This window comes from Lolium perenne, chromosome 3, assembly GCF_019359855.2.
Source record: "Lolium perenne isolate Kyuss_39 chromosome 3, Kyuss_2.0, whole genome shotgun sequence".
Taxonomy (NCBI): domain Eukaryota; kingdom Viridiplantae; phylum Streptophyta; class Magnoliopsida; order Poales; family Poaceae; genus Lolium; species Lolium perenne.
This window is the reverse complement of record NC_067246.2, coordinates 165,581,946-165,596,234: the sequence shown is the minus strand read 5'-3', so window position 1 is coordinate 165,596,234 and position 14,289 is coordinate 165,581,946. Positions and strand designations below refer to the sequence as shown.

At 47.5% G+C, this 14,289-nt stretch overlaps 2 long non-coding RNA genes across 2 annotated transcripts; both read left to right on the top strand.

The window, feature by feature from the left end:
• The first annotated feature begins 6,680 nt into the window (after positions 1 to 6,680).
• On the top strand, positions 6,681 to 8,416 carry LOC139838506 (uncharacterized). The gene is made up of 2 exons (XR_011755549.1): positions 6,681 to 6,999; positions 8,208 to 8,416. It is a non-coding gene; the product is annotated as an uncharacterized lncRNA (long non-coding RNA).
• A 2,419-nt stretch (positions 8,417 to 10,835) lies between these two features.
• LOC139838505 (uncharacterized) lies at positions 10,836 to 12,533 on the top strand. The gene is made up of 2 exons (XR_011755548.1): positions 10,836 to 11,106; positions 12,315 to 12,533. It is a non-coding gene; the product is annotated as an uncharacterized lncRNA (long non-coding RNA).
• The last annotated feature ends 1,756 nt before the right edge of the window (positions 12,534 to 14,289 follow it).

Here is a 14,289-nt window from a genome sequence, read left to right as displayed (position 1 = left end):
ACAGGGTGGCAGCGCGGCCCAAGGGGGGCGCCCCCCTATTGTGTGGCGCCCCCGTAACCCTTCCGACTCTGATTCTCCGCCTATTTAAGCCATCCTGACCTAAAAACTTCGGAGGAATAAGCCACGGTACGAGAAACCATCCAGAGCCGCCGCCATCGCGAAGCCAAGATCTGGGGGACATGAGTCTCTGTTCCGGCACGCCGTCGGGACGGGGAAGTGCCCCCGGAAGGCATCTCCATCGACACCACCGCCATCTTCATCACCGTTGCTGTCTCCCATGAGGAGGGAGTAGTTCTCCCTCGAGGCTAAGGGCTGTACCGGTAGCTATGTGGTTAATCTCTCTCCCATGTACTTCAATACAATGATCTCATGAGCTACCTTACATGATTGAGATTCATATGAGCTTTGTATCACTATTAATCTATGTGCTACTCTAGTGATGTTATTAAAGTACTCTATTCCTCCTCCATGATGTAATGGTGACAGTGTGTGCATCATGTAGTACTTGGCGTAGTTTATGATTGTGATCTCTTGTAGATTATGAAGTTAACTATTACTATGATGGTATCGATGTGATCTATTCCTCCTTTCATAGTCTATTAGTGACAGTGTGCATGCTATGTTAGTACTTGGTATAATTGCGTTGGTCTATCATGCACTCTATGGTTATTTAAATATGAACATTGAATGTTGTGGAGCTTGTTAACTCCGGCATCGAGGTGCTCCTGTAGCCCTACACAATTAATGGTGTTCATCATCCAACAAGAGAGTGTAGAGTGGTTTTATTATGTGATCAATGTTGAGAGTGTCCACTAGTGAAAGTATGATCCCTGGGCCTTGTTTCCAAATACCGCAATCATCGCTTATTTACTGTTCTAGTGCATCTTTACTTCCTGCAATATTACTACCATCAACTGCATGCCAGCAAGCTATTTTCTGGTGCCGTTACTACTGCTCATATTCATTCATACCACTTGTATTTCACTATCTTTTCGCCGAACTAGTGCACCTATACATCTGACAAGTGTATTGGGTGATGAGGACATCCCTACCTCACTACTACCTCCATCATTGCAAGATGAAGATGAAGCTGTGAAGCTCAAGTCCAATGAAGTTAGGATTGGACCAATGACACGAGCTCGTGCGAAGCTACTTAAACAACAGGTGAACTTGTTCCTAAACGATACTTTGATTGACGAGAACTTTATACTACCTAAGTCGTATTACTTGTGTATGATCAGGTATGAGGAGGAACCAAGCATCGCACGAGGAGGAGAGGAGCAGCTGGACAAGGAGCTGGACGTGAAGCTGGACATGGAGCCGGACGAGAAGACATCCCATGGACGCGCGAGGGAGGAGCGGGAGGCATGCGCGAGAGGAGGAGTTCTTCAGGCCGGTCCAGGCAGTCGGCCAGACCCTGGCGCCGGGCCACCCGGTCACAAACCGGATTTTGAACCGGTGCCATCCGGGCCACATCCAGGGAACACGGACCCTTCGTCCGGTTTCCGCCCGGTCACAGACCCGGTCTAGGACCGGACCACCCGGTCCCAGGCCCGGTCGACCGGCCCCCAGACCGGCCGAGTCCGAGTCTGTCTCGACCAGATCTATTCTGGGTCGGTTATTTCCGTACTTTTTCGACCAGAGGTCGTCCCGAACGCCTATATAAGTCCCTGGGACGCCCCCAAAGTTGCTTTAGACCACGTTTAAGATAAACCCTAGTTCTTAGTTGTTTGCTATGCAAAACTATTGAATACTACTCTCCAATTCGTTGCGATCTGGAGTTTTATTACTACTGAAAGTTTGTGTGATCTGCTGTTCCATTGGGGATTAGAAGATTGCAATTTACCGCTTCGTGGTCGGCGGCTACGTGCGCAAGTGTGTGGAGTTGCGAATATCTTGCAGGGTTGAGAGCTGTTGCATTGGCATCAGGAATCAATCGAGAGACTTCGTCGGCGTCATACAAGTTATCCTCCTCATCATCATCGATTCCATCCGCTGCTACCATCGTGTGTTCATCACCACCGTAAACTTCTTGAGAAGATCGGGACACCCCTTATCATCTTGGTATCAGATTTCCAGTTTTCCTCGGTAAGCCATCCACAATCCACCCCATAGTTGAGTTGTGAGTGTTTCCTATCCAGAAAAAGCCATAAAAAGTTAGGGTTAGGGTTTGCCATAGCCTTAGATTGCACTAATTTCGAGTTTTAGTTGCTTTTCGTAGTTGTTTTTGCGTATCTTTATCTTTCCTCTAGTGGAATTGTTAGGGTTTGTGTTTTCTCTGTCATCTAGTTTATCATATTGTGTCAGTTTTGTTACTCCGAGTCCACATAGCGTACAGTGTGCTTGTTCCCAACCATAGACACAGCCTATCGATATACGTGACTAGGAACTTCCCCAGAAGAGACTAGTTTTACCGCTCGACAGGCTGCTCATTAGGGTTTTGGTGCGTTGCATATCTTGTTGGCCGTGTTATCAAGGAGTTGAGTCAAAAAACAAAAAAAAAACAAAAAAAAAGAGAAAATTGAAAAGAAGCAAAAAGAGCTACATAGCTGCGTGTGTTATACAAAAAGAAAAATCCAAAAAGAAAAGTGTTGTGCTAGTTGAATCAAGTGAAGGCCTAAGTTTACTTTACTGCACCCGTAGTTGAGCAATCTTGTGCCTGTCTCGTTGAGCTTTGCTAGCGTCTCTCTTGCGCATTGCAACTTTTCCAACATATAGTTGCATTGCCCCATTATATCGCCTTGTGTGAGTATCATTGGTTGTCTACGGTCAGCGCTAGAGCTTGTTATTGGTGCAAATAGGTAGCCCACCTACAGCCCCACATATATCCTGCTTTGTCATGTGATTTGTTCTTATACCCTTGATATTCGCTTCGCTACATCCGTGCACTAGTCCGTCAATCCAAGTTGGTAAGCAATACTAATTCACTTTGGAGCAGTAAGATTTACCTTTCTTCTCAGTTTTGAGTGAGTTGTGAGAGTACCACCAAAGATCTTTGTTTAGTGCACTAACCTACTAATCATGTCTTCTACCGAGAATGTTGATGTGATGCAGAAAAAGGACGCCGCTACACCAGTTACTTGGCGTGAATTTGAGGCACTTCGTGATCACATGCAACGTGAAATACGAGTTGCTAGTGATGTGTTGGACAAGGATATTCAGAGTGTTCACTTGAAGGTCGATGAGACTACTACAGCGGTTAACACCGTTCAAACATCGGTGACGACTCTTCAAGCATCTATACAAGCTTTGACAACCGCCGTTGGTGAGATACGTACCATGGTGCAACAACAACCACCACCTGATGAAGATGGCAGTGTGCAAGGTGACAATGCTGAAGCTGCTAATGCTCAAGGGCGTGGTGTTGGTCGTGGTTAGTAATGCCTTTTGGTTTAACTAATGCACCTAGCACTTTCATGAGACTGATGAACCATGTTTTGCGTGATTTTATTGGCAAGTTTGTGGTTGTGTATTTTGATGACATATTAATCTACAGCCGCAATGAATCTGATCATATTATACATATTCGACATGTTTTGCAAGTGTTGCGTAATAGTAAACTCTATGGTAATCTTGAGAAGTGCACATTTTGCAAAGATAAGGTCATATTTCTGGGTTATGTTGTCTCTAAGCATGGAGTAGAAGTAGATGTGTCTAAAATTGAAGCTATTCAAAATTGGCCTACTCCCATGAATGTGAGTCAAGTTAGAAGTTTTCATAGTCTAGCTGGGTTTTATCGCCGTTTTGTGCCTAATTTTTCTACTATTGCTGCACCTTTGAATGAATTGACTAAAAAGGGTGTTGTCTTTGAGTGGGGCGTTGCCCAAGATCATGCTTTTGATGAACTGAAACGATTGTTAACTTCTGCACCGTTGCTTGCACTTCCTGATTTCAATAAGCAATTTGAGATTGAATGTGATGCTAGTGGTATTGGAATTGGTGGTGTGTTGATGCAAGAGGGTCGCCCAATTGCATATTTTTCTGAGAAACTTTCTGGTGCTAAGTTGAACTTTCCAATATATGATAAAGAATTGTATGCTTTAATTAGAGTTCTTGAGGTTTGGCAACATTATTTGTGGCCAAAAGAATTTATCATACATTCTGATCATGAAGCTTTGAAATATCTGAAAGCCCAATCTACTTTGCATAGGCGTCTTGCTAAGTGGGTTGAGTTTATTGAGTCTTTTCCGTACATTATTAAGCATAAGAAGGGAAAAGATAATATTGTTGCTGATGCTCTATCTAGGAAAACTATGCTATTAACCCATCTTGATGTTAAAATTCCTGGATTAGAGGTGTTATGTGATTTATATGCGACTGATCATGATTTTGCTGAACCATACCGCTTATGTGTTATTGGTAAAGCATGGGAAAAATATCACATACACGATGGGTTCTTGTTTAGAGCTAACAAACTATGTGTTCCAGAATCGTCTGTGCGTTTGCTCTTATTGCAGGAATCTCATGCTGGAGGTTTGATGGGTCATTTTGGGCGTGAGAAGACGCTACTCATGCTCGCTGATCACTTTTATTGGCCAAAGATGAGGCGGGACGTGGACAGGTATGTCAAGAGGTGCATTACTTGCAACAAGTCCAAGTCCAAGCTGAAGCCTCACGGTTTGTATACTCCTTTACCGGCACCTACTACACCTTGGGAAGATATTAGTATGGATTTTGTGTTGGGTTTGCCGCGTACTAAGAGAGGCCATGATTCTATATTTGTGGTAGTGGACAGATTTTCTAAAATGTCACAGTTTATTGCCTGCCACAAAAGCGACGATGCGTCGCATATTGCTAACCTGTTTTTCAGGGAGATTGTTCGACTACATGGAGTCCCGAAGACTATTGTTTCTGATCGTGATGTGAAGTTCATGAGCTACTTCTGGAAGACACTTTGGGGGAAGCTGGGGACAAAGCTATTGTTCAGTACTACTTGTGTAACGGCCCCGGGTAGTACCCCTAATAGATCTGCTTGTTCTTTTTCTTTTATGCATCATCATGACATCATGCTTGCATCTCATCCATGTTTTCAATAAAATAAAACTATTTTATAAACCCCCCTTGTCTTCTCCTTTAAATAAAACCTAAGTCTCTCTCTCATAATTCTTATTTTATAATTAAGCCTTTCCAACAAATAAATTTTAAATATAAATGTGCTTTGTTTTGGTTACAAATAAATTAAATATTTTAAAAACTAGTTTTTGAAGCTCACTCTCTTTCCTGGTTTAAATTCAAAAACAGAATTGAATCCAAATTTCAAATAGTTTGTAAAATGAAAATAAAAAGAAAACCCCTTCTCTCTTCCTGGACTGCTCTCCCCCTCTGGCCCATCTCTGCTTCCAATCCGGTGGCCCATCTCGCCTCTCCCTCCCGCAGCCCAATCCAACCGGAGGCCTCTTCCTTTCCCTGGCCCAGCTCTGGCCCAACCCAACTTCTTCCACCGGCTCGTACCTCTTCGCGAGGAGAGGAGCTCCTCGTGTTGTCGTCTTCCCCCGGTGCGGTCACGCACATGGCGTGAGGAGGCAGTGATCCTCCTCGCCAACCACCACCACGCCAGCTCCCATCTTATCCTCCCCAACCACTCTGCTCCTCTCACACGCCTCTCTCTCCCTCATTTGTTTTCTTCTTCTGCAAGCCCAAACGAATCTGGGGAGAAACCCCATCGCACCATGGCCGCCGCCCACTGGCTTGGTCCGTGTCGTCGCCTCCTTCCGCCCCGAGCTGCGCCGCCACCACCAATCGACGCCCCTCGACCTCCTCTACCTCCTGGCGAGAGGAATCGTCCCGGGACGCCTCACATCGCCGTCGCCGACCTCGTTTCTTCCTCAGCCCCGGCGGACCTTCTGCTCGATTCCGGCCACCGTGGACCTCCTCCGGCCACACCGACCCCTCCTCGAGCTCCCTGGTACTCTGGCGCACCTCCTAGTCCTCATCTACCCTTGTTTTGGTTCCTGGTTGCCGTGTTCACCGTGTGGCCGCACGTTTCCGCCGCAGGCCTCGACGCCGGCGAGCTCTCCGGCGACCTCCAGCCGACGGCGCCGCCTCCATACGGTCTGCGACGACGAGACGAACCTGACGCGCCCACGCGCGCATCCGGGAGCCCTCTGCAACGACGGCGAGCTTCGACACTGACGGTCACCGCCTGCGCCACGCGCGGCAGTCTCTCCATCGAACACCTCTTGCGCGTGCACGCTTGGTCTGCCAGCGTGGCCGCCACGTCGACCCATGGGCCCCGCCTGTCAGCCAAAGCAGCTAGATCTCCCCTGGGTGAGAAAATATCTCAGATCTGGATCTGATCCTTTTTGCATCTAGCCCCTCCATGTTATGTTTCCTCAACCCGCAGCCCCAGCGCTGCTGCTTTTCAGCATAACCCCCTGAATCTATGTGAAACCAACCCGGGGTCCTTCCCCCTTTCTGGAAATTATTTCCAGGCCCTTTTCTATTTAAATAAATATGTTTCTATATTTTAAAATGCTGAAAAAAACTATTTCCTTAATAACTTTTAATCTGTAATTCATATGAAAAAGTGTTTTATATGAAAATTGGTCAGAAAAACATGAGGAACATGAATATGCTATTCATATGTTTGTTTGCATCTCGCATCATGTCGCGCGTTGATAGTTATGCATGTTCACCTCACATATATGCGGAGTATTTTGGATTTCCAACTATGGTTTTCTCCGCTCCGTTTAATATTGAAGTAGCTCACCCCTGCCATGTTATGCCATGCTAATCCACACTTAAATTTGTCGGTATAAAATGCAACTCCAACTCTAATTTGTTTGTCCGGGGTTCCGACTCCGCTTAAATTGGATAAGTGCATCGCATCATATCTGCCATGCCATGCATGCATATCTTGATCATGCCGATTCTTCTTCCGTAGTAGTAAGACTTGCATACGTTGTGTGTTCCAGCATTTGCTTCTTCCCGGATAGGATCACGAAGTGGTGTGTGAGATACGAAGAGTTCTCCGACAAGTTCTTCTGCAGCTTTTCACAGGCGAGCCCACCCCTTCACCTATTTTACATTTACATGCTCTTTTGATCTATTGCTATCCCTATGTTGCGATTCTGTTGTGTCACGTGTCCTATCCACCTGTTACCTATATGTCCGAGATACACCTCCTCGCCCTACCTATTGTTTGTTGTTTGCCAGCTTGCGAGTCGTAGGCGAGTTTAGGGTCTTGTTGATATCTCGAGATGTTCGGGATATCTTGTTGGGAGGTTATCACATGCTATATCTTTTGTTGGAGATAATCACACTTTACTTTATTGTTAACAACTAAAATTGTAAGTAGAGGCATCTGTGAGCCCCTTTGCGAAAGCATCGGAACTTTGACTCGCTAATGTCCCCTAGGACCCGAGTTCTTGTTATCTGTTCCGAGATTGAGCGCTCTACCCGTACGTGGGGAAATGGGACCCCCATCACCCACTACCTTTCCTCGAGTCTGTTTATTGGGAGCCACAACCTTGGTTTTATTTGCCCATATGCACGATGCACGATTTACTTCCTGTTGCCTTCGGGTGTTTATTTCTGTACTGTACTCATAACGCGGGACTCCTTATCCTTGGCCGGTCGTTAGTGCCCGCCTTGGAAGCCGTCGCAAACCTCTGGGTCCGTATCGGAGTACGGCCGGACTTCGTCACGGGTAGCTTAGTTGGGTGGCTCCCATTAAACTTTCTCTTGCATTGGGAACGGTCTTGTTGTGAGACTCCACCTGTAGTAAGTGGGTTCGAGCATGCGTATGGTTACATTTGGGCAACCCCTGCAGGGTGTACCTCTTATCGATAAGCCGTGTCCGCGGTTATGGACGACTTGGAATTGTATAGCTTGATCATAGAACAACTTACACCTTATTTCCTGTTGTTAATAATTTGCTAATAAAACTCTTTCAAAAGTGTGTGTGCCTTTGCAATACCTCTTGCCGAAGGGGATCGCATTGGCTGGGTTATGTTTGTGTAGTATTTATCTGTTACCTTGTGCGCTCTCTTATCTTCTCTGAGTAGACGGATGTTGTAGCGTGTCTCTATTGGATAGTAGCTTTGCTGCCGCTAAACTCCACATATAGCCGGGTGAAGTTTATACCGCCCACCAGCGAGCATAGCTGGTCTTGTCTCGCAAGTACGTGCCAATGGTACTTACCCTCGCCTTCCTTTCTTTTTGTCTCCTCCCCCTTTTGTCGGCAACCGATGGCCCGATTTTGATAGGTACGAGATGATGACGTTAGCAAGGTTACCCTTCCGGCTTGGCCTGGGCAGGGTTATGGACGCCACTGGTTATCTTCAGGACTCTTAGTCCAATTTGTATCTTGTCCGTACTCGGGCGTATTTGATCTTCTGTATGATTCGGATCTTTGTATTGTGTATTTGTATCTTGACTCGTTGGAGTCATTGTTGTATATATGTTTCTTGTGGGCTCTATTGTAATCCTGTTGTAATGTTACCGCTCGTGTTAATTCCTCTGGCATCACGTGTGTGATTAGTCGCGCACGTCGTGTCGGAGGGCGTCTCAGAATCGATATCATGCGGATTTCGGCGGGTTCGCTGGGATCCTCATGTTACCGGTTCCGGGGCGTCACAAGTTGGTATCAGAGCTCAGGTTGACGGTACCCCACTAGTCCAGCCTGTAGGATAACCTTGCCAACGGACGTTGTGTCTAGTGTCAAAACTATTTTCTAAAATTCGTTGGATAGATCTGACTAGTTCTGATTTTTCTCCTTACCTATATTCTTTCTCATCTTACCTATGCGAGTTTTGAGTCTTCTCTCTTATCTGAGTTTTTCCGAGTCTTAGGTTCCGACGTGGGTTGGACGATCTTTGCCCCTAACTTGTTAGGTCCGATCTTCGAAGGATCCCGATGGAAGCGCATCATCAACAGCGGAACAACGACTTCTTGTTGGTGGTGTCGCCGATCAGCCTGGAGCAAGAATTCGTGTTAGTGGTGTCGAGGAGATCGACACGTCGCCTGAAGACCCGATAGTTCACCTCTCTCCCCCGTACCTTGAGGTGGAACCTCGGGGCGAGGTTCCTTGTTAGTGGTGTCGATTGTAACGGCCCCGGGTAGTACCCCTAATAGATCTGCTTGTTCTTTTTCTTTTATGCATCATCATGACATCATGCTTGCATCTCATCCATGTTTTCAATAAAATAAAACTATTTTATAAACCCCCCTTGTCTTCTCTTTTAAATAAAACCTAAGTCTCTCTCTCATAATTCTTATTTTATAATTAAGCCTTTCCAACAAATAAATTTTAAATATAAATGTGCTTTGTTTTGGTTACAAATAAATTAAATATTTTAAAAACTAGTTTTGGAAGCTCACTCTCTTTCCTGGTTTAAATTCAAAAACAGAATTGAATCCAAATTTCAAATAGTTTGTAAAATGAAAATAAAAAGAAAACCCCTTCTCTCTTCCTGGACTGCTCTCCCCCTCTGGCCCATCTCTGCTTCCAATCCGGTGGCCCATCTCGCCTCTCCCTCCCGCAGCCCAATCCAACCGGAGGCCTCTTCCTTTCCCTGGCCCAGCTCTGGCCCAACCCAACTTCTTCCACCGGCTCGTACCTCTTCGCGAGGAGAGGAGCTCCTCGTGTTGTCGTCTTCCCCCGGTGCGGTCACGCACATGGCGTGAGGAGGCAGTGATCCTCCTCGCCAACCACCACCACGCCAGCTCCCATCTTATCCTCCCCAACCACTCTGCTCCTCTCACACGCCTCTCTCTCCCTCATTTGTTTTCTTCTTCGCAAGCCCAAACGAATGCGGGAGAAACCCCATCGCACCATGGCCGCCGCCCACTGGCTTGGTCCGTGTCGTCGCCTCCTTCCGCCCCGAGCTGCGCCGCCACCACCAATCGACGCCCCTCGACCTCCTCTACCTCCTGGCGAGAGGAATCGTCCCGGGACGCCTCACATCGCCGTCGCCGACCTCGTTTCTTCCTCAGCCCCGGCGGACCTTCTGCTCGATTCCGGCCACCGTGGACCTCCTCCGGCCACACCGACCCCTCCTCGAGCTCCCTGGTACTCTGGCGCACCTCCTAGTCCTCATCTACCCTTGTTTTGGTTCCTGGTTGCCGTGTTCACCGTGTGGCCGCACGTTTCCGCCGCAGGCCTCGACGCCGGCGAGCTCTCCGGCGACCTCCAGCCGACGGCGCCGCCTCCATACGGTCTGCGACAACGAGACGAACCTGACGCGCCCACGCGCGCATCCGGGAGCCCTCTGCAACGACGGCGAGCTTCGACACTGACGGTCACCGCCTGCGCCACGCGCGGCGCGGTCTCTCCATCGAACACCTCTTGCGCGTGCACGCAGTCTGCCAGCGTGGCCACCACGTCGACCCATGGGCCCCGCCTGTCAGCCAAAGCAGCTAGATCTCCCCTGGGTGAGAAAATATCTCAGATCTGGATCTGATCCTTTTTGCATCTAGCCCCTCCATGTTATGTTTCCTCAACCCGCAGCCCCAGCGCTGCTGCTTTTCAGCATAACCCCCTGAATCTATGTGAAACCAACCCGGGGTCCTTCCCCCTTTCTGGAAATTATTTCCAGGCCCTTTTCTATTTAAATAAATATGTTTCTATATTTTAAAATGCTGAAAAAAACTATTTCCTTAATAACTTTTAATCTGTAATTCATATGAAAAAGTGTTTTATATGAAAATTGGTCAGAAAAACATGAGGAACATGAATATGCTATTCATATGTTTGTTTGCATCTCGCATCATGTCGCGCGTTGATAGTTATGCATGTTCACCTCACATATATGCGGAGTATTTTGGATTTCCAACTATGGTTTTCTCCGCTCCGTTTAATATTGAAGTAGCTCACCCCTGCCATGTTATGCCATGCTAATCCACACTTAAATTTGTCGGTATAAAATGCAACTCCAACTCTAATTTGTTTGTCCGGGGTTCCGACTCCGCTTAAATTGGATAAGTGCATCGCATCATATCTGCCATGCCATGCATGCATATCTTGATCATGCCGATTCTTCTTCCGTAGTAGTAAGACTTGCATACGTTGTGTGTTCCAGCATTTGCTTCTTCCCGGATAGGATCACGAAGTGGTGTGTGAGATACGAAGAGTTCTCCGACAAGTTCTTCTGCAGCTTTTCACAGGCGAGCCCACCCCTTCACCTATTTTACATTTACATGCTCTTTTGATCCATTGCTATCCCTATGTTGCGATTCTGTTGTGTCACGTGTCCTATCCACCTGTTACCTATATGTCCGAGATACACCTCCTCGCCCTACCTATTGTTTGTTGTTTGCCAGCTTGCGAGTCGTAGGCGAGTTTAGGGTCTTGTTGATATCTCGAGATGTTCGGGATATCTTGTTGGGAGGTTATCACATGCTATATCTTTTGTTGGAGATAATCACACTTTACTTTATTGTTAACAACTAAAATTGTAAGTAGAGGCATCTGTGAGCCCCTTTGCGAAAGCATCGGAACTTTGACTCGCTAATGTCCCCTAGGACCCGAGTTCTTGTTATCTGTTCCGAGATTGAGCGCTCTACCCGTACGTGGGGGAATGGGACCCACATCACCCACTACCTTTCCTCGAGTCTGTTTATTGGGAGCCACAACCTTGGTTTTATTTGCCCATATGCACGATGCACGATTTACTTCCTGTTGCCTTCGGGTGTTTATTTCTGTACTGTACTCATAACGCGGGACTCCTTATCCTTGGCCGGTCGTTAGTGCCCGCCTTGGAAGCCGTCGCAAACCTCTGGGTCCGTATCGGAGTACGGCCGGACTTCGTCACGGGTAGCTTAGTTGGGTGGCTCCCATTAAACTTTCTCTTGCATTGGGAACGGTCTTGTTGTGAGACTCCACCTGTAGTAAGTGGGTTCGAGCATGCGTATGGTTACATTTGGGCAACCCCTGCAGGGTGTACCTCTTATCGATAAGCCGTGTCCGCGGTTATGGACGACTTGGAATTGTATAGCTTGATCATAGAACAACTTACACCTTATTTCCTGTTGTTAATAATTTGCTAATAAAACTCTTTCAAAAGTGTGTGTGCCTTTGCAATACCTCTTGCCGAAGGGGATCGCATTGGCTGGGTTATGTTTGTGTAGTATTTATCTGTTACCTTGTGCGCTCTCTTATCTTCTCTGAGTAGACGGATGTTGTAGCGTGTCTCTATTGGATAGTAGCTTTGCTGCCGCTAAACTCCACATATAGCCGGGTGAAGTTTATACCGCCCACCAGCGAGCATAGCTGGTCTTGTCTCGCAAGTACGTGCCAATGGTACTTACCCTCGCCTTCCTTTCTTTTTGTCTCCTCCCCCTTTTGTCGGCAACCGATGGCCCGATTTTGACAGGTACGAGATGATGACGTTAGCAAGGTTACCCTTCCGGCTTGGCCTGGGCAGGGTTATGGACGCCACTGGTTATCTTCAGGACTCTTAGTCCAATTTGTATCTTGTCCGTACTCGGGCGTATTTGATCTTCTGTATGATTCGGATCTTTGTATTGTGTATTTGTATCTTGACTCGTTGGAGTCATTGTTGTATATATGTTTCTTGTGGGCTCTATTGTAATCCTGTTGTAATGTTACCGCTCGTGTTAATTCCTCTGGCATCACGTGTGTGATTAGTCGCGCATGTCGTGTCGGAGGGCGTCTCAGAATCGATATCATGCGGATTTCGGCGGGTTCGCTGGGATCCTCATGTTACCGGTTCCGGGGCGTCACAACTTGTCATCCCCAAACTGATGGTCAAACTGAGGTGGTGAATCGAACTTTGTCACAACTATTGAGCTCCATGATCAAGAAGAACCTGAAGGAGTGGGAAGAGTGTTTGCCGCATGTGGAGTTTGCATACAACAGGGCGGTACACTCTACCACAGAGCTATGTCCTTTTGAGGTGGTGTATGGTTTCAAACCCATTACTCCACTTGACTTGTTGCCTTTGCCCATACATGAGAGAGTTAATATGGAGGCATCCAAGAGGGCAGATTTTGTGAAGAAAATACATGTGAAGACTAAAGAGTTGATAGAAAAGAAAGGCAAGAGCAATGCTGCAAGGATGAACAAGAAGCGCAAAGAGATGTTGTTCAAGCCTGGTGATATGGTCTGGGTACATTTTCGCAAGGATAGGTTCCCGAAGCTGCGGAAGTCTAAGTTGAAGCCTCGTGGTGCTGGTCCTTACAAAGTGCTTGCCAAGATCAATGATAATGCATACTCGATAGATCTTCCAGTTGATGAGTTTGGTGTCAGTAATTCTTTCAATGTTGCTGATTTGACACCATATGACGGAGACGACCTTGGAGCATCGAGGTCGACGCCTTTTGAAGGGGGGGAGATGATGAGGACATCCCTACCTCACTACTACCTCCGTCATTGCAAGATGAAGATGAAGCTGTGAAGCTCAAGTCCAATGAAGTTAGGATTGGACCAATGACACGAGCTCGTGCGAAGCTACTTAAACAACAGGTGAACTTGTTCCTAAACGATACTTTGATTGACGAGAACTTTATACTACCTAAGTCGTATTACTTGTGTATGATCAGGTATGAGGAGGAACCAAGCATCGCACGAGGAGGAGAGGAGCATGATGAGGTCTAAGACCCCGTGTGTGGCCCGATCTCGCGGATTGACTTCGAAACCAAGGGGGAAGATGGGAAAACGCGAGGAACACGAAGAACACGGCGATGAACACGAGGAACTCCGAGACTCACGCACACACACACCCCGATACACCCGATGCTTACCTCCGTGGCTCGATGGACCACGCCAATAGAATCTCCGAGGAAGAGACACGCGGTAGAATTCCCCGGGGAGAGATTGGGATTGGAGAAGAAGAGCTTGGTGAGGGAGAGAGAGTATCTTGTACTAGAATCTCACTCAACAAGTTCCAAATCAACAACCAAGGTGCCTTGATTACAGAGGGATGATACCCAAGGGAGACTAAGCTCAAATTTAGGTTTGAGTTCAAAACAAGTCTAAAGAGCTAAAGGGGCGTCCTGGGGGTATTTATAGTCTTACAAGGCGTCATGGGCCGAAAAGGTAAGTTCGGGCCGAAAATATAACTTAAGTCGTGCAGGCCGGTCAGGAGGCCGGTCGGCCGGGCTCGTGACCGGGCAGCGGTCGGGGGCCGGTCGACCGGGCCTGTGACCGGCGGTCCGGTTTCGCACCGGGCACAGGACCGGCGGCGACCGGACGAGGCTCCAAGTCCCCTGGATGGCGCCCGGATGTCACGAGCGCAAATCCCGGTTCTTGGACCGGGTGGTCCGGTCAGGCCGGTCGACCGGGCCGTGGACCGGGTGATCCGGTCGAGAGCCGGTCGACCGGGTTCT